At 44.4% G+C, this 20,597-nt stretch overlaps 1 long non-coding RNA gene across 1 annotated transcript; it reads right to left on the bottom strand.

Moving 5' to 3' along the window:
* Positions 1 to 6,049: 6,049 nt before the first annotated feature.
* LOC120366052 (uncharacterized) lies at positions 6,050 to 7,647 on the bottom strand. Its single transcript, XR_005580829.1, has 2 exons — positions 7,527 to 7,647; positions 6,050 to 6,397 (listed from the first exon to the last, which is right to left on the bottom strand). It is a non-coding gene; the product is annotated as an uncharacterized LOC120366052 (long non-coding RNA).
* Positions 7,648 to 20,597: the final 12,950 nt, after the last annotated feature.

The following is a 20,597-nucleotide window of genomic DNA, read 5'->3' as shown; positions in this document are numbered from 1 at the left end:
TTCCTACAATTTCTGCAACAAATAACCTCAAACTCAGTGACTGAAAACAATGCACATTTATTATCCTCTATTTATTACCAGTTCTGGAGCTCAGAAGTGCAAAGCGGGTCTCACTAAGGCTACAATCAAGGCGTCCGTCAGCAGAGCAGCACTCTCTCTGCAGGATCTAGGGAAGAGGCCATCTCTGCCTTTTTCAGCGTCTAGAGGCTGTTGCATTCCTTGGCTCATGGTCCCTTCTTCTATCTTCAAAGCCACAATGGCCAGTCAAATGTTCCTCATGTCCTCTCACCCTGACATGGATGTTCCCATCTCCCTCTTTCAATGTACAAGGGCCCCTGTGGTTACATAAGGACCCACCATGGTAATCCAGAGTAATCTCCCTATCTCAGGATTCTTAACTTAATCACAGGTGCAACAGCCCTTTTGCCATGTAAAATGATTTACGCACAGGTGCTGGCACTTGTACATGGACATCTTGGCGGCTGTTATTCTGCCTGTTATACCATCCCTCACGCAGTTTAATTTTCCCTTTTTTTTTTTTTTTTTTTTGAGACAGAGTCTCACTCTGTTGCCCAGGTTGCAGTGCAGTGGCATGATCTCGGCTCACTGCAACCTCTGTCTCCCAGATTCTAGCGATTCTCCTGCCTCAGCCTCCTGCGTAGCTGGGACTACAGGTACATGCCACCAGGCCCAGCTAATTTTTGTATTTTTTAGTAGAGATGGGGTTTCACCATATTGGCCAAGCTGGTCTCGAACTCTTGATCTTGTGATCCGCCTGCCTTGGCCTCCCAAAGTGCTGGGATTACAGGCATGAGCCACCACGCCCGGCCAGTGACATGTTTTTGTAGCACCTATACTCCTTATTTGCAGTGGCCATCAACATTGTAGTTCACTGCTTAGTTGTGAAATTATTGATTTAATGCCTGCCCCCTTTCTGGACAGAAAGCACTTCCTAACCAGGGAGGAGATTACAGATGTGTTGACCATCCCTATTATTTTCTCAGAGGTTCCTAGCAGCCTAAGCAAGAAAGGAAACATGTTGACAAGAAAGGAAGAAGAAGAAAGAAAACAACAGCTGACACTTAATGACCACTCACCCTGTGCCAGCAACGTTCCAAGTGCTTTGAATCTGTTTAACCTATCCATTCTGAAGTAAGGGCTGTCATCTAACAAGCCAGTGGCACAGCCGGCATTTGAAATTCCTCAACTTAACCACTTCATCATAGAAATGAATCCTCTCAAACAGTACTTCGTGTGCTGTAATAGAAGTCTGAGGGGTGGACATGAAGGAGGGAGAGACCAATGTTCTAGAGATGTCAGGCTAGACTTTGCAGAGGATATAATGAATGAATAGACGCTTAGCAGGCAGTGGTGAGGAAGGGAGAGTGGAGCAGGGCGTTCTAAGCAGGGGAGGCTGTGTGAACAGAGGCCCAGGCAGGAAATGGCTTGATGTTTTGTAGAAACTGGAAGCGGTACAGTATTGCTGCTGCTTAGCTGGTGAAAGGCAGGGCACAGAAAGGAGGTGGGGCCTAAGGGGGCGTGGAGGTGCCATGCCTGAGGTTGCTGAGGCAGCTGTCGGCCATGCCTGGGTTACAGGAAAGGGGTCCTGATCCAGACCCCACGGGAGGGTTCTTGGACCCCGCACAAGAAAGAATTCAGGGCGAGTCCACAGAGCAAAGTGAAAGCAAGTTTATCAGGCAAGTAAAGGACTAAAGATGGCTGCTCCACACACAGAGCAGCACCTAGGGCTGCTGGCTGCCCATTTTTATGGTTATTTCTTGATGATACGCCAAACAAGGTGTGAATTATTCCTGCCCCCCCTTTTTTATTTTTATTTTTTTCATTTTTAAAAATTATACTTTAAGTTCTGGGATACACGTGTAAAACGTGCAGGTTTGTTACATAGGTATACACGTGCCATGGTGGTTTGCTACACCCATCAACCTGTCATCTACATTAGATATTTCTTCGAATGCTCTCCCTCCCCTACTCCCCTACCCCTTGTCCTGCCCTGGTGTATGACGTTCCTCTCCCTGCCTCCCTCTTTTAGACCATATAGGGAACTTCCTGATGTTGCCATGGCATTTGTATACTGCCACAGGGCTGGTGGGAGTGTAGCAGTGAGGACCGTCAGAGGTCACTCTAGTGGCCATCTTCGTTTTAGTGGGTTTTGGCCGGCTTCTTTGCTGCAAGCTGTTTTATCGGCAAGGTCTTTATGACCTTTATCTTGTGCTGACCTCCTAATTTATCCTGTGACTTGGAATGTCTTAACTGGCCACCAGACAGGATGTGAATGGAGAATCCAGAGAGTTTGCGGCTTCCGTCCAGGGCATTCTCAGCCACTACCTGGACCCTCTCAAAGGCCTCCCCACCACCCACAAACGGAGGATGGGGAAGGTAGCCAGCCTCCTGCTGTTTGGAATAAGGAGATGTAAACTCCAGTCTCTGCCTCAAAACCAGTCAGAGGGACGAAAGTGAACCCAACAGAAATACCCTTAATCCTTAACTCACAGCCCCTTTCCTCCAAGAAGCCTGCCTTGCTCAATTCATGCAGAAATTATTTCTCCTTCCTGTGAATGCCTCCCATTAATTTTCTGCCATTCAATCAATCAATCAATAATATACACTGAGCACCAATTATGTGCCAAGTGCTCTGTTAGATGCCATGTTAGAAATAAACAATCCTAGGCTGGGCGCGGTGGCTCACGCCTGTAATCCCAGCACTTTGGGAAGCTGAGGTGGGTGGATCATGAGGTCAAGAGATCGAGACCATCCTGGTCAACATGGTGAAACCCCGTCTCTACTAAAAATACAAAAAATTAGCGTGGCCATCCCAGCTACTCAGGAGGCTGAGGCAGAAGAATTGCCTGAACCCAGGAGGCAGAGGTTGCGGTGAGCCGAGATTGCGACATTGCACTCCAGCCTGGGCAACAAGAGCGAAACTCCATCTCAAAAAAAAAAAAAAAAAAAAAAAAAAAAAGAAAGAAAGAAATCTAACTTATTCTCTACCCTTGTGGAGTTTATTATCTAGTAAGAAAATAAAATCTCAAACAAACAAATTCATATCCTGTAACATGGTTTTAAGTGTGGCAAGGCCCATGAAGAAGTTTGGGGTGCTTGGAGATGGTGGGAAGGGGAATTTGATTATGGTAAAATGCATCCTCTGCTTCTGTTCTTTACCTCCCGTTGCATTCTCAAACTTGTCATGTGACTTTGAAGTTTCTTCCCAAGTATATTTCCATAACCCCTAGACTTTGGGCTTGACCATGTTACTGAGTTTGGCCAGTAAGATAGAGTGGAGGTGACAGTGAGCTAATTCTAAGCATGGGCCTCGACAGGTCTTAGTGTGTTCCCATTTGGCTTCTTGTTCCTCTGTCATCAGCTTGAAAACATGCCTTGGTTGGCCTGCTAGTCCCATGAGGATGACGAGAGCCATGTGGAGCAGACCCATCGCAGCTGAACTTCCTTAGCTAAGAGGAGGCTAGGGGTCCTGATTGGCTGACCCCTCATCCCTGAAGATGAGTGAGAGAGGCCAGCCAAGGTTAGCAGAGCTGCCCAGCCAATCCCAATCCAGGCCAGCTGACCTCTAGCTAACCTGCACCTTTGGGAGTTCATTAATGCTTAAGTTGTCAGTTGCTGAGAGTTTTGTGGCTATTTGTTACACAGCATTATTAATCACAGTTAACTGATACACTGACTTAGTCTGAGCAGCCTATGGCAGGATTCCCTAAAGAAATGGCATCTCAGTGAAAACTAAATTAAATTGGTAAAGGAAGAGATGAAGAGCATTTCTGGCTGAGGGAGCAAAATGAGCAAAGGTCCTGAGACAGGAAAGATATGAACTTTTAAGAGAGAAAGTGAAAAGAATTAGGAGTTCCTAGGGGTGGCCATATAGAGAGCAAAGGGTGACCAGGCGTGGTGGGAGAACTGGCAAGGGAAGTATACAGGTATCTGCCTCTCACATGGGCCTAAGCAAAATTAACGTTTTGTAACACTGTGCATTTTTTCGATGTTCCCAGCTACACAATTATACATCAACTTTGAAGAAAAGTTGATGAGTTTTATCTTGTCCCATTTCACCTTGCCAGAGCAACACTCCACATCACAATAAGTGCCCAGTGTCTTTGGTGAATGAAAGAGTTGAACTAATGAGAGAGGCACTGGAATAACAGCGTCTTGGCTTTTCCTAAACGTTGAACAGTGACTACAATTTTTCTTCCTTGGTAATTAGTTCATTCGTAACACCACTGTTTGCAACGAACAACATTTCACCCCGTCGCTCTCTCACTCTGTTTTCCTGCTGAGCTTTTTGATTCCTCATAACATTTGCCACTGCCTGACATTACGTTTACAGAATTATCTGTTTTGGTATCTGTCTCTACCACCAGAGGGCAGGGACTTTGTCTTGTTCACGATCGTATCCTCAGTATCTAGGACTGTGCCTGACACAGTTGTAGATGCACAAAAAAAATTTGTTGAATGAATGCACACTCAGATGACGAAACAGTTAATGCTAAAGAACTCTTTAAAAAGTGCAACACAGAAGTTAGAGTGTTAATTATCTGTTGGTTCAGTAAGAAAAGAGGGCAAAATTTTTTTATCTGGGATGGGGAGAATCCATGGGCACAGCAAAAAGAATGAGGAAATCATCTATGATTCTTACTGGGATAGGTGGATCCAAACACAGTATGTGACCAAAAACATGGGGTGTGGGCAGATCAGCACCTCAGTATCAGAGCCCTTATATTTATAGAACACTTGTCATTTTATAGTGTTCCTTCCCATACGAACTCATTTTGTACTCATCCCATGCCTGAAATATATATGGTATTGTACAGGGATTATTATTTCCTTTTATAGATAAGAAAACCCAGGTTGGCGAGATTTAATTATTTGCTGAAATGGATTTAGGCATTTGCTATGCTTTACCTGTTTGTCTTCTCCAAAACTCATGTTGAAATATAATTGCCATTTTGAAGGTATTGGGAGGTGGAGTTTCTAAGAGGCGTTTTGGTTATGAGGGCTCCACCCTCATGGATGGACTGAGGTTGTTATCGTGGGAATGGGTTTGCTATTAAGGGAGTGGGTTTGCCCCCTCTTGCTTTCTCTCACCCTCTCCTTGCTCTTCCACAATGTTACCATGCAGCAAGAAGGCCCTTGCCAGATGCCAGCACTCTAATATGGGACTTCCCAGTCTCCAGAACTGTGAGCCAATACATTTCTGATTATTGTAAGTCCCCCAGTCTGTGGTATTCTGTTACGGAGGCACAAAATGAAATACAGCATTCTGTCTTGCAGTTCATCAATCTTTCCATATAACACAGATGCCTCATAAGATGTCTTTAAGATAAAGCGGGTGGAACTAGACATATTTTGAAGAACTGGATGCCAGATAGGTGCATTTTTAACCTCACTGTGCCTACAAGGTTCTGGAGGATTGGGCTTCTGCTGGCATCTCTGGTTTGACTTTCTGTCTCTTTTCCCCTAGCTGCTAAACTCCAGCTACTTTGTCCCTCCTCATCAACATCCTTCCTTGTCCACAGCTTTCCCAGATGCTGCTCTCTCTTTCTGGAACACACTTCAGCCCAGTTTTTACCTGGATAACTCCTACTTCAGAACTGAACTTAAATGCCACTTCTTTTTTTAAAACCTTTGCTTTTTTTTTTTTTTTACACTCCTTCACTTCTATTTAGTCCCATTCATTTTCAAAGCACCCCCATAACTTATAATTATTCATTTAGCATCTGTAACCCAAACTGGACAAGATTTTTGAGGACAGAGTACTTACCTGTCTTGTTTAGTAGTAGATGCTAAGTCCATGATACAGTTTCTAGTACACAGTAAGCACTCAATAAATATTCTTTGAGTAGATAAAAAAATGAACAAGTGGTGAGGAAGGGCTGTGCTTTATTGTCTTAAAACTGGAGTCTATTTCTTAGGTTTTGAGTATAATTCCCTGTAGTTATAGGGTTGCAGTATTGTATCAGTTATCTACTGCTATATAACAACTCCAAAACTAGGTGGCTTAGAAAAACCATTTGGTTTGTTCACAGTTATGTAGAACAGCAATTTTTTTTTTAATGTACAGAAAAACTGCAATGGAAAAAAGCAATTTGAGATAAGTTTGGCTGGATGATTCTGCTAGAATTGACTGATGCATTTGTTATTATCTGGTGACTGGATTGGGGTTGGATAAATCACATGTTGATGGTGCTGGATGTTGACTGGGTCACTTTCTCCTTGGGAACTATCATCCTCAAGGATGGTGACAGTCTCAGGGCAGCAAGTAGGGTGACCGGTCATGCTGCTTTGTCTGGGACTATCCTGGTTTTAGCAGTAAAAGTCTCATATCCTGGGAAACACCTCAGCCTTGGGCAGATCAGGATGGTTGATAACCCTAACAACAAGAAAGAAAGTGGAAGTTACAAAGCCTCTGAGGTCTAGGCTCAGAAATTCCACAGTGGGACTTCCATTGCATTCTATTTGTCAAAGCGTGTTATGAAGCCAGCCCAGACTCAAGGGGATAGAGAAATAGACTTCATCTCTTAATGAGAAATACAGCAAACACATGTTGCAAAGGGAAATGCATACAGGAATAGAAGCTCACAAGCTCACTGTTTCTTTTGTTTTGTTTTTGCAATCTACTATAGATTTTATGGAAAGTAAGACCACAGATTCAGAAATGAAGGTAAGGCTTTTTTGTTCATTGAAATATTTGTGCTAAGTAGGGAAAAATTGAGAGAGCCCCAACTAGTCAAAGGTTGAGTGACAACTACATCTTAGTTTCTTAACACATGGAAATTATAGGTTTCCTTTCATATACAAATACAACCTAAGACACACACTCCCTTTGGAAAAATGCCTTGTGGTCAGCAGATTGAGAGGAATGGTAAAATCGCAGATAAAGGAGAGAACACTTCTTGGCAGTTAGGGACAGAGGGGAAGGCAAATCTTGTAATGATATGTTAACAATATCAAAAAGCCTATTTCAAGAGTAGTATTGATAAAATGTTTGCCTAGTAAAATATTTGAGATAACACTTTACACCTATATAATGCTTACTGTATGCTAGGCACTGTTCTGGTACTGTTGATTTACAGCTATTTATACATTTAAACCACACATTAATAGATGAGGAGACTATAATAAAGCACAAGGTTACCTACGTAGTACGTGGTGGAGTCAGAATTTGAACCCAGGTAGTTTGGCTCAACCTGCCTTTCCAGGTGCGGCCGTTTTGCTAAGAGTTTAACTTATGCTTCCTGATTAGCAGTTGGAAATAGCAATCAAAAGTACTGTTTGCTGTGGAGCTTGCTCTTCCTCCTGCTGGTTAGAGAGAAAGGCCGGCCCTGGGTAGCCTCAGGACTGAAACCTAGAAAGAAACGCACAGCGCCCCAAAGGGCGGACATAGAGTTTGATTCCGGAACGGAAGTCCAAGGTTTGGGTTCCCACCCGGACCCGAGTGGCGGAGACTCTTGCGCAGGCGCAGTGACCTAGTCAGGGCTAGAGCCAGGGTCCGCGCCCACCTAAAGCAGTCAGCGAGACCCGCAGTCCACGCGTCGGGCCGGCCTTTCCCCACCCCCGAACAGTGGCCATCGAGGTGGGCGAGGGGAGGCGGCAGCCGAGAGGGTCCACGGGGCAGGGCGGAGGAGGGGGTCGCGAGTAGGGTGGGAGCGGAGGGACGAAGAACAGCCTGGGAAACGCAAATCCCGGAAGAGCTCGGGGTGCGGGAACGGCTGCCGCTCTGGGGCCCGTGGGTGGCCGCGTGGAGCTTCTCGGACGTCATGGAACGCACCATGCCTCAGAGATAATCGTCTCAACCCACGCGCACGTTTTACAGATGGGCAAACTGAGCCCTGTCCCCTCTGGGAGCCCTGGAGAGAACTTCGATCGCTTGTTTTTTTTTTTTTTTTTTTTTTTTTTCTCTGATCCTGTGTTTCTCATCTGTGAAATGGGATGACCGGTTCCTGCCCGCCTTTGGTGGCACTCTTAACGGGCAGTGTGTGAAGTGTTTCTTATTCACAAGATGATTGTGAGGAAATCAAATGAGATGATGAAAGTGAAAGCCATCGGCACGCTTTTAAGCATGATATAAATGTGACCTCTTAGGAAAGGCTGAGCCTTATATGTAAATAGTTTTTTTATAAAGAAAGAGGTCGAACTTTCCTGTTTCCTGGGCTCAGGTCACCCCCCACTCTCCCTGGTCAGATCTGTTGCGAATAGATTCACTTAGTCACTGGAAAAGTTGAGAATAGGATTGGCCCGGTTCAGATAGGCGACTGATTTTGTCCTTGCTGTAGAGTATATTTTTAATACTCCTTCAAAGGAGTTAAAAGTCCGTTAGTAATTTGTAGCTGCTCTTAAGTGTGGTTCTCTGGCAGGTTCAGAACGTTTTTCGATTTACTGATTAATTTGGGAGGTTGGAAATTGTTGATGTTGACAATGGAACATGGAACATTTGGCTTCTGTTTCCCTTCTTCCCCTTTCGGGTGATAAAACCCCAGTTATAGTGGGGAAAAGCCTTGGCATTCTCATTGCCTCCTCTTTTCATTCACAAGCTCACTGTTCCTTTTGTGGACAAATGTATACTATTTATTTTCTAATATTTTAAAATACATTTATGCAATGACTAACATGGATCAAAAGCACTGTGCCAAGCCTTTGAGACATGAGAAAATGACTATGATATGGTCCTGCCTCTCAAGGGTCTCACAGTTTTAGCAGGAAATAAGGTTGTAGGGGATCTGATACAAGTAGAGTTGCATTAGGACAAAATGAAGGTTTCACAGACAGCCTCCCTCATTTTATTAAAGCCATTATTTTACTTGTGGTTGGCATCCTGTCTTTCAGTGAACACTACATTTGGAGCTAAAGTTACATGCTTTTTTCAGACCCTTAGTTGTCATGAAAGAGATTTTAAGTGTTCAACCCGCTCCTGTTCCAATATCCATCATCATCCACAAGCCACCTAACTCTGGGAATATATTCTCAAAGGACCTGAGTGAGGCATGTACATATAAGGAGAATTTCTGAGACTTAACTTTGCTTTTCGTGTTGGTGGTGTTCCTTCGGGATTCGCTGCCCTGTCCCACGACTGTTACACTCTCTTATCCTTACTTCAAGGTCCAGCTAGTCTACCAGACCTTCCTAACCATCTGTATCATATTGTTCACCCCTTGAAACTGTAGCATGGCTCTACCTGGCATGAAACTGTACCTGGCTCTTGACATTTAATTGTAGACCAGTTTGCATTGTTAGTTAACTAAGATTGTGAGTTGTTGAGCAGGGGTTGGAGGACGATGTGCAGTAGATAAAAAAGCACAGGTTTGGAAGATAACCAGACTTGAGTTTGAATTCTGGTCCCCCGTTTATTGGCTGTGTAACTGAAGCTTTGTGAACCTCAATTTCTTCAGCAATTATGTATCTGTAAACCCTGTCTTCTACAGCATTGTTACTTATAGACACATGATGAAAATTAAATAACTAAGATGGGAAGTATTTTTCTTCCCTCCACCCCTTTTTTATTGTTTGTTCCCAGCCTTATACAGTGTTTGTGCCTATAGATTCCTTTGAATACTAGTTGAATTAATGAGGCCCTTTCACATCTGGTTAAATTATGAATGTGGACTAAAGTTTTTTCTCTTAACCCAGAATCATAAAATTTTAGAATACATTTCTGATTCTCAGCCTGGTGTTCTGTCCACTATTCGGTGTAGTTCACAAATGTTTCTTAACACCTGTTAAGTTCCAAGTACTGTTCTTTCAAAGAAATATCAGATGAGACAGTGTTCTTCTTCTCAAGAGGTTTCAGTCTATCTGGGAAGGTAGGAATATCTTCCTCTTACCCGTGTGTTGCCTCTATCCCAACAAGTAAACCTTCTAAAAATTGGAGTTCTCGCAGATGTGGTCCATTCTGTATTTTAGCTCAACACTCTTCTTGAGTAAACTCATCCACCCCTGTGGCTTCAAATACCCGCTACATGCCAGAGACTCCCAAATTCATACTTAAGAGTCTAGACTTTGAAACTTCAAACCCATGTCTTCAACTGTCTTTAATAAATGCACTTGTTCTACAACTATTCAAAATTAAACTTACCTGAAACAAACATCTCCAAACCTGCTCTACCTCAAGTGTTGCCCATCTTCATGAAGTGGTTGAAACCAGGGACCCAGGAATCTCCCTGTGGTTTCCTGACTCTCATATCTCACCTGCCTAGATAGTCAGTAAATCACTAAGTCATACAGCTTCTGCCTCCAAAATATAACTGAACTCACCCAATTCTCTCCATCTCCACTCATGTCACCAAGTTTAAGCTACCATCATCTGTCCCCTGTACCACCGCGTAAACCAAAAAGTATCTGATACAAATCTCAATCAATTTAGAATTTTGTTTTGCCAAGGTTAAGGACGTACCTGGGACACAGCCTCAGGAGGTCCTGAGAACATGTGCAGGTGGTCAGGCTACAGCTTGGTTTTATATATTTTAGGGAGACCTGAGTTGTCAGTGAATACATGTCAGATGTACACTGGTTCAATCTGGAAAGGCAGGACCACGTCAAGCAGGGTGGGGTGGGGAGCTTCCAGGTCATAGGTGGATTCAAAGATTTCTCGGTTGGTATTTGGCTGAAGAGTTTATCTAAAACCTGGAACCAATAAATGGAGTGTGTGGACTTAAGATAGGGGTTATGCACACAAAGGATTTTATTATGCAGGTGAAGCTTCTAGGTAGCAGGATTCAGAGAGAATAGATTGTAAATGTTTCTTATCAGACTTAAAAAGAAGCCAGACTCTTAGTTAATTTCCTCATGGATCAGGAAAAAGATCTGGAAAGGGAAGGGAAAAATCTATGGAATGTAGAGAGGAACTTTGCAAGGGCCATGTCAAAATACGTCAAAGCTTTAAGACCGAGTGTGGTAGCTCAAGCCTGTAATTCCAGCACTTTGGGAAGCTGAGGTGGGTGGATCACCTGAAGTCAGGAGTTCAAGAGACCCAGTCTCTACTAAAAATATAAAAAGTAGCCAGGTGTGGTGGTGGGTGCCTGTAATCCCAGCTACTCGGGAGCTGAGGCAGGAGAATCACTTGAACCCAGAGGGCAGAGTTGCAGTGAGTCAAGATTACACCAGTGCACTCCAGTCTGGGCAACAGAGTGAGACTCCATCTCAGAAGGTCAAAGGAATACATTTTGGGGTAAAGTACTTTGATTTCTTTTAGGGCCCCCTATCTGTTATGTTAGCGTCTTATTGCTACAAAGAATCTGTTTTGTCAGTCTTTTTTGTGGGGACGGAGTCTGCCCAGGCTGGAGGGTAGTGGCACGATCTCAGTTCGCTGCAACCTCTGCCTCCCAGGTTCAAGCGATTCTCCTGCTTCCACCTCTTGAGTAGCTGGGACTGCAGGCGTGCACTACCATGCCCAGCTAATTTTTATACCTTTAGTAGAGGTGGGGTTTCACCGTGTTGGCCAGGCTTGTCTCGAACTCCTGATATCAAGTGATACACCTTCCTCCCAAAGTACTGGGATTACAGGCATGAGCCACTGTGCCTGGGTTGCTTTGCAGTCTGAAGGTCTGTTTTAATGTTCAATGCTGGTCAGCCTTGGCCTGAATTCCAAAGGAAGGATGGCATAATGAGACATGTCTGACCCCCACTTCCCATCATGGCCTGACCTAGTTTTTCAGGTTAACTTAGGAATGCTCTTGGCAGGGAGGACAGGTCCATTCAGTTGTTTGGGGACTTAGATTTTTTTTTTTTTTTTTTTAATTTACAACGGTAACAGCAATCTGTCTCAACTCTCCTCTAATCCATTTTCCATATGGCAACAAGAATGATCTTTTCAGGTTTAAAGCTCATCAGGCCACTTCCCTGCTGCAAATCCCCCAGTGACTTTGCTGGTAGGATTAACGTTTAGTCACGCCCAAGACCTCTGATACTTTGCAACATACTTTGCCTCTACTGGCTTCTCTGTCTTCAGCTGCCATCACTCCCCTTCCAACCGCATTGGCCGTTTCTTTGTGCATTGATGATCACTGTTTCAGGGAGGCTTCCCTGCTGCCTATAATTTAGATTAAGTTCCCTTTTGTTAACTTTAAAATCACACGATTTATAAATTTCAAAGGGAGGCTTTATTGCTTTCCTTTTTTTTTTTTTTTTTTTTTTTTTTTTCTGAGACAGTCTTGCTTTGTCGCCCAGAGCTGGAGTGCAATGGCGCCATCTCGGCTCACTTTAACCTCCGCCTCCTGGGTTCAAGCGATTCTCCTGCCTCAGCCTTCTGAGTAGCTGGGAACTACAGGCACATGCCACCACGCCTGGCTAATTTTTTGTGTTTTTAGTAGAAACAGGGTTTCACTGTGTTAGCCAGGATGGTCTTGGTCTCCTGACCTTGTGTTCCACCTGTTTTGCCCTCCCTAAGTGCTAGGATTACAGGCGTGAGCCACTGTGCCCAGCCGGGAGACTTCATTCTTATAAAAGGTTACAGCCTGCACAGTGGCCATCCTGACAGGCTGGGAAGTGTAGCATCTGACAGAGCCCAAAAGGCAGGCACTTTGAGGGAGACAGGGGAAGACAGGAACATAAGCTTAACGGGTTGGCCCAGTGTACATATTCAACAGGTTACAGAAAGAGCTATGAGTATTCATGAAGGTAGTCCTAACACCTGCATACTGAATAAACACGCATGTTGCATACAACCCATGTTCACTTTGGGGTGAAGACTTAACATTTAAATATGTTACAGTCAAGACCTGTATGTCAAAAGGTCTTTTCAGGACACAGAGGCACTCAAGTGCGTAGCCTTTGTAAACCAGCCAGAGCCAGTGCATGGTCAGTGATCCTTACCAGCAGAAAGTTATTGAAATCAGTTTCCTGTCCAATCAAAGCTGTCGGTCTGGCTTGTGGAGCAGGGGGTCAGTGGGCCAGCATCTGGTGGTGGATGAGCTGCCATTGTTTCTGTACGGCTTATCTCCAGGCTAGCGCCTGTTTAGCTGCTAGGCAAAAAGAAAAATCTTGTGGCAGCTAGAACAGAGTTTGTCTTTTAAGTGTAGGTTGTGTGACTTAACCTTCACGTGGCGTGGCCTTAGGTCCTGTTTAGTATGAATTTATTTTCTTGTTGCCACAAAGAGTCCATTCCGTCAGTCGTATGATGTCTATTTTCATATTAGTGCTGGTCCCTTGTGTCTAAATTGCAAAAGAAAGGAGATACAATGAGACATGTGTGACCTTCCTTTGGGTCATGGCTGGGAATGCAGTTTTTAAGGTTTTTCTGGGGCCCCAGTGGCCAAGAGGGGGTCCATTCAGTTGGCTGAGAGGCTTATCATTTTATTTTTAGTTTATATCTCTTATGCCTTCTGAAAAAAACTTGGCCCTTTATTTTTCTTGCTGCTTATCTTAATTATATAATACTCTGCATAAATATCTGGCCATTGATTTGCCTATTAGCCTGCAAGTGTCTTGAGGACAAATAGCATGTCTCTTTAGCACCCCTAATGCCCTTTAGATAATGGTTAAGGAATGAGAGCAGTTAGGTAGCTTATGACGAGTGTCAGAGAAAAGCTCAAGGCAGTGGGTATGATGGAAATTCAGAGAAGAGAGGTCACTGGGGCCTGGGGTGGGTGAGACGATATTTCTCAGAAATGCAAGACTTTTTCAAAGGTGAATATTTAGGAGAGAAAGAATGTACAGTTTGACAGAAGAGTTATGTTCAAGGTAGTGATTCAAAATAAAGAAGGGGGAATAAGTTGAGGCCAACCTGTGGATGGTCTTGGTGCCAGGCTAAGGAATTTCAACTTTATCCTATAGGTTGTAGGAAATCGTTTCTGGTTTTTGAGCATGAGTGTTCATATCTGCAAATCAGTGGCATTGGAAATTCTCTGTTAGGACTCTGAGTTGCCCGTGAGAGAAAGCCGTCTAAATAGGTTTAACTGGAAATTCCAGGGATAGGCCATCTTTAGGCATGGCTTGATCCAGCAGCGCAAGTGATAGAACTGACTTCTTCCTGTGTCTCTCTGCTTTGCAGCCTTTGTGTCGGCTCCTTTCTCAGGCAGACTTTCCTCTCACGCTGATGTGATGGTGCTTGAGCTCCAGGCTCACATCTTCCAAGATGACGGTCTCAGGGGGAAAAGAGATCACTAGCTTTCCCAGTGACTCCAAGAACTGTCCTCGAATTAGGTCTAGATGGCTGGGACCACCTGGCTTGGTTTATATGCACCCCTCGAGACCAGTATTTGTTACTGGATGAATGCATTTTGCCAAGTGCCTTAAGCCTAGTTTAAAGTTACAGTCTCCCTTCCCCATCTCAAAGTGGAGCCGGCCCCAGCCAAACCACATTGTTTGAAAGCAGGGGAGGAGTGACTTTCTAAATGAAGACAGGCTTGTGGCTGCAAACAGTACTTGAAGGCTGGGCCCCAAACCAGCTAATGTCTGTTATGAGAAGAAAGGTCAGCGTGGTAATGTGTAGAACAGACTGGAGCAGAGAGAGACCACTGCTGAGAATCGTCTGTCATTCTTTTTTTTTTTTTTTTGAGACGGAGTTTCGCTCTTGTTGCCCAGGCTGGAGTGCAATGGCGCGATCTCAGCTCACCGCAACCTCCGCCTCCTGGGTTCAGGCAATTCTCCTGCCTCAGCCTCCTGAGTAGCTGGGATTACAGGCACACGCCACCATGCCCAGCTAATTTTTTTAGTATTTTTAGTAGAGACGGGGTTTCACCATGTTGACCAGGATGGTCTCGATCTCTTGACCTCGTGATCCACCCGCCTCGGCCTCCCAAAGTGCTGGGATTACAGGCTTGAGCCACCGCGCCCGGCCTTCGTCTGTCATTCTTGTGTTTCTGCAGTAGCCTGGGAGGCTTTGGACTCTGTGATTCAGTTCTTGACAACAGCCAGAGCCCACTTCCAGTGCTCTGCTCACCAAAGTTCCCATCAATCCACTGATTGTCTCTCTGGAGAGAAATCAGAAGGGGAGACAGAATTGGGATGGGTTTGGGGTGTGTAGGAGGCTGGCCGCCGATCTCATTTTCCAGTCCCATTTTTCCACCTGGGAGAAAGACCCATGTCCTTCCGTCTTGGTATCTGTCGTAGCAGTGTGCTGGGGAGAGGAAGGCTGCCACCCGGGGGGGATTGTCCATCTGTCTGGCTTATGGTGATCTAGCTCTTTTTGAATGTAATACTTTAAAAATGGATTAAGAAAAAACCAGGTGCTTTTTAGGCTTTTTTCCTGGTTTTTGTTTATTGCACAAATAACATCACAACAATAATAAGAGATGAAAAGAATGGGAAAAATAGTAGAATACTGTAACCATCTTGTTAAAGAGACAGACAGCCCTTGGCAGATGTGTAAATATTATCTTCAATTTATCTTGTATCCTTTAAGTGTGAACTTGTCAAAAACAAACAAACAAACTCATTCTGTAATAGCACCAGGAGGTACCTTAGTACAAAGTGCAATGGAGCTTTGTTGAATTTTAAAATAAGTGTTAGCTAGACAAGAAAAACGATAGTCCTCACTGTTTCAATTGAAGCTGGAGGAGCTGGAGGAAAGTGAAGATAAAGGAATCTGTATTATGTTTATTTACCTTTCTCCTACTGCAGAGTCTTATATGTGAAGGAAATGCAGCTTCTAAATCATTTTCTGTCTTCTGGTGTAATCTCTCGAGGGCTGGCTGGGTTGTTGAGCTCCTGAAAACCGCATAGAGCTGAGAAGGCATTAAATACATGTTTTTGAACCAGAGTGATGAATTGTTGCGGCTTTGGCTGAGAGAGGGGATTGGCTGGTATGGGACTGTCTTGTGGTAAGATTGTCATCTGGTGGACTGACCTACTTTGATACACTTTTCTTCACTTCAGCACTGTAAGTCTTTTTAACAATTCATGACCTCTCGACTCTTAATTTAATGTGATTGAGACAAACATTGAATGCTACCATTTTAAGAGCATAATTGAAAAAGCACAGCTTCTCCAAGTCAGTTGGGGAAGCCTGATATTTGCAGAGTCTCCGGACATCAGTAACATCTGACAGATATTGTAGGTGGCAAATTGAATAAATAGGATCTAGCGTGTGTTGGAGAGGTTTCTGCAAATAGGAAATTAATGTTGCCACAATGAGTCAGATCTGAAATGATGGTATTCAAGCCTGTTGACTCCCACTCAGGTACTCCAAGGACTGGGTCAGCCATTCTTAACCCTTTTTGAAATGCAAGGTACTGGCATATGACAGGTGGTGACCCTGTAGCATTATCTGTCCCCTTGGGGTTCATTTACATAATACGCACACAAGCCAGTACAATCAACATCTATCAGCTCATGCTCTTCAAAATGAATGGAGTCATTCCATGAATGCTTCTGTGGAACTGTGGTTTTGTTTGTTTGTTTGTTTGTTTTTGTTTTTGTTTTTTTTGTCTCTCCAACACAGAGCCTCCAGTCACCCAGTTGTCTCTCTTCTCCCATGTGGATCGTTTTCCCCTGTGGATAGGATGATCTTTTCTCCCTAGCAAAGTAGAGAAGAGCACTGACGTCCCGTCAGAAATCCTTCAATGTCCTGTCTGTGCTATGTGGGTGCGTTCTCCAGCGAACCATGTTCTTTCCCCATTTAACAGCTTAGTTTGTGAGAAAACTGAAAAATGATTACCAGCATATGGAAATTTTAAGGCATTCTTTTTATGAAGTTTAAAAAAACCTTAAGCATTTAATCTCATAATAATGATGTAATTGCTTATACAATACAAGCACTGAAGTGTGGGACCAGCAGTCTGAACTTCATTTTTCATTTAAATCCGGGCAGTTCTCTACTTCTGAGGGTGCTCTTGTCCCGTGTAGACAAAAGAGTGACCTGCACCATTCCCGGCTCCCCCTAGTCACGCTGTGTTTGTTTTGCCATTGCTCTCTGGGGACTCGCAGCTCTAACTGCAGCTTGCTGCCGGTCTCCTCAGTGGCTCTCAGCCTCTTCTGGCTTCTCCACACCCTGCAGCCTGTGATTTGCAAGTCGGTCCCTGTGCTGGGCTGGAAGTGGGTAATTCTTCCCCCCAATGCCCTGCTTGTCAGCCTAGAGCATTTAAAGTGCAATGTGGTTGGCAGCAGTAGATGCGCTGTGCATACCCACTCTGCTCACCTTCATTAGCTGTCTCACTGCAAGGCAGATTGCCAGAGCACGGCAAGTCCTGGTCCTGCCTCAGATGCTGAAAGCTGGATGTTCACTGGCACAGCTTTTCCTAATCAGCTGCTGGTTCCTCCCTCTTTCCTTCTGCGCATCCTTTGAACTCAGTTTGAGGAAGTGATATTCCTTTGTTGCCTCTGCCAGGAATATTCTAAATGTATGAAGGCACAGCCATTTATCAGATGCATGTTATGCAGAAGGTACATCCTCTCTACTATCTTTTAATCTTCACGTCAACCTCTGGGAGGTAGGTATGGAGTCAGAAAGAAGAGGGTTTGAATGCTGATACTGTCATTCCCCAGCGGAGTGACCTGTACTCCCTCAAGTGACTTCACTGAGTTTTAGTTTGTAATCTGCATAATGAAGATAATAATGCACCCTCTGTAGGGTTGTTATGAGATTTAAACAGCATGGTTGATTTAAGGCTCTTACCAAGGTGGCTTGGTGTTTAATACGTCCTTAATAAAGGTAGCATCTTACCAAGGTGGCTTGGTGTCTAATACGTCCTTAATAAAGGTAGCTATTATGGAGAGTTTGAACTTGGCCAGGTTCCTTGACTTGGCCAAGGTTGTACAACTAGTAAGTGGTGGAATTGGGCTGTGAATTCATCTTTTGAAATTGATTTCCTTTTCTTCTGCTCTTCTTTTATTAGAAAAGATGCTGTGTTAGTGGCAGAACACCATGAAACAGAAGTAGGAGCTCTTGGGTACTTCAGCAGTGAGCTGTGCCATTACATTCCAAGGCTAATAATACACAATTGGAATATAAGAGCTAATACCTATTGAGTACCCACCATATGGTCAGCGGATGGGAGGCATTTGGCATGTGGTCTCTAGTCTTTTTAACAATGTTCACAAAAATTTGACCATTTGTGTTGTCTTCACAAGTTTTCCCATTTCTGTGTGCCACCTAAACCATTCTTTTACTTAAATAATTTTCTTTAAAATTGACTCATATTCTTTAAACAAATGTATTTTTGTAAAGGAAAGTTGTTATTGCCACTGTAAATAGGAAGTCAGCATCAACTACCACAAATAAGAGATAACCAGGAAAAGACATACAATGAAAACAAAGCAGTATTGTCAAGTTTCAACTAGATAATACTCTGGACCTGAGACCTGATCTCTTTAAGGAGGATTAGCAAGTTTTAGCTTTTTAAAGTGCACTAGAACCAGGCCAGGCACAGTGGCTCATGCCTGTAATTCCAGCACTTTGGGAGGCCAAGGTGGGTGGATCATTTGAGGTCAAGAGTTCGAGACCAGCTTGGCCAACATGGTGAAACCCTGTCTGTACCCAAAATGCCAAATTTAGCTGGGCGTGGTGACAGGTGCCTGTAATCCCAACTACTCGGGAAACCAAGGCTGGAGAACTGCTTGAATCCAGGAGACAGAGGTTACAGTGAGCCAAGATCGTGCCACTGCACTCCAGCCTGGGCAACTGAGTGAGACTCTGTCTCAAGAAAAGAAAAAACTAAGGTGCAAAAAGTTAATTCTTTTCCCAGGTTTACTGTGCTTAAGTAATTTAATGAGAACATCATGGCATCTGACATCACCAAGGCCACTGCTCTCCCTGCAAGGCATTTTCTGTCTCTTTCTGACTGGGTATCTGGCTCTGTATCAATCAATCAATCAATCAATCAATCAATCAGTAGTGCACTAGAACCAAATAGGCATTTCTTCTTGCCTTAACTTGAACAGCTGAAAGAGAACTGGGGAGAGAACAACATTCTCACTTGCTATTCCATTTTACTTAATGTCTGTCTAGCACCTAAATAATTTTAAATAATTTTAGCACCAATTCCTGCTAAAGGAAACTGCCATGGAACGAGCCCTCAGGGAGTTGTTACCCCACTTTCCAGGTGGTACGGAAGCTCAGCGCGGTCACAGAGTTGACCCAAGTTTAGACATAAGTCGTGAAAGATGTGGCCATTTTTAGTAGAGACAGGGTTTCTCCATGTTGGCCAGGCTGGTCTCAAACTCCTGACCTCAGGTGATCCACCAGCCTCAGCCTCCCAAATTGCTGGGATTACAGGGATGAGCCACTGTGCTTGGCCTGCACTTCAGTTTTCTAATCTGAGAAATAGGATAATGCCAATATCCACTTAGAGGACTTTTTTGAAGATGAAATTAGCTCATGCCGAGTACCTAGTCACGTGCTGGCTGCTCATTAAATGGCGGTTTGCTCTTCCCCCTCCCCCTGCTCACTGTGGCACACAGATGCTAACTTAAATCCTCCCTTTCCACCCAGTTCCGCCATCCCCCAAACTGATACCATCTTCTGGAGGACATGCATTGAGATCAGTATGCATTTGGGCGAGGTGGCGAGAGTAGTATCTTACACATACTAGGAATGCCTTGGCCATTCGTAGTTGCTCACATTCCCCAACAAATCGTGGTCTATAGCCTGCTGAGCTGCTTAGTTTTGCTTTTTGTTAAGACACCTTTGGCTTTCTGCCTGGTGCCATTCCAGCAAGAGAGCGAGTCGTGGTGTCTCGACATCACCGCAGCCACCACTCTTCCTGTTTGGCATCTTCTGTCTCTTTCCGACTGGGTTTGTCAGATCAGCTTTACGGTGTTTTCGAATGTCAAGATAGAGTGACTGTAGGAATTGCCACAGTCATCCCCCACACCCCATTTTACCCCACCTCCTTATTTCTCCATCCCTATTTTGCCTGATAGTACAGGAGGCACCCCAACAGAGACAACATAGTTGGTTTTCCTGATACAAACCTCAGAAGGATGAAGTTGTCCAGGCAAGACCTGGTGTCTCCCTGAACGGCCTATGATGAGTGTATCTCTTCTGAATATCCAGCGGCCCCCTTTTAGCTTCGCCGTCCTTCACCTCATCCCTTCTCTGCGGAGTATTAGGTTTCTACAAAGCTGGGGGGGGAAACACTTACTTAGCAGCACGGACTTTATATATGATTTTCTTCAACAATTCCATCAAATGGTCATTATCTTTATTTTAGATGAAGACATGGAGATGCAGAGAAGTTCAGCAAATTCCTAAAATTCTCCGTCCAGGAAATAAGAGTTGGAAGGCAAACCCAAGCACTTGACCAAACCCCTGTGAGATACTGTGCCAGTAAACTACCTCTTCTTTTTAGATGTGGAACACGGTAGTAGATGCTGTGGGGAGCTATGCAGATTCCTCTCCCTCCCTCCCCTAGACTGAGGCAGACACCCCTCCCAGTTGAGAGTGTTGGGAGCTGACAGCTCTCTCCCCTGGGCAGGTCCCCTTGCCTCAGAGCCGCACATCTCTGCAGGGCCAGCCCAGCTCCAGGCTTTCCGTGGGATTAGCCGAGGCTTTAGTTGTGACTGCATCACAGCTCTGTTTCTCCTTCTGCCCACTCCTGTGGCCGTCACTCTCCCACAAGTGTGATCTGGAGCACGCTTGCCAATGAACTTTCCTATATACAAATCTCCATCTCAGGATCTGTTTCTCAGGGAATCCAGCC

Source organism: Saimiri boliviensis, chromosome 11, assembly GCF_048565385.1.
Source record: "Saimiri boliviensis isolate mSaiBol1 chromosome 11, mSaiBol1.pri, whole genome shotgun sequence".
Lineage (NCBI taxonomy): Eukaryota > Metazoa > Chordata > Mammalia > Primates > Cebidae > Saimiri > Saimiri boliviensis.
Note: the sequence above shows the minus strand (reverse complement) of the source record. Positions and strands in the feature narration are given on the sequence as shown.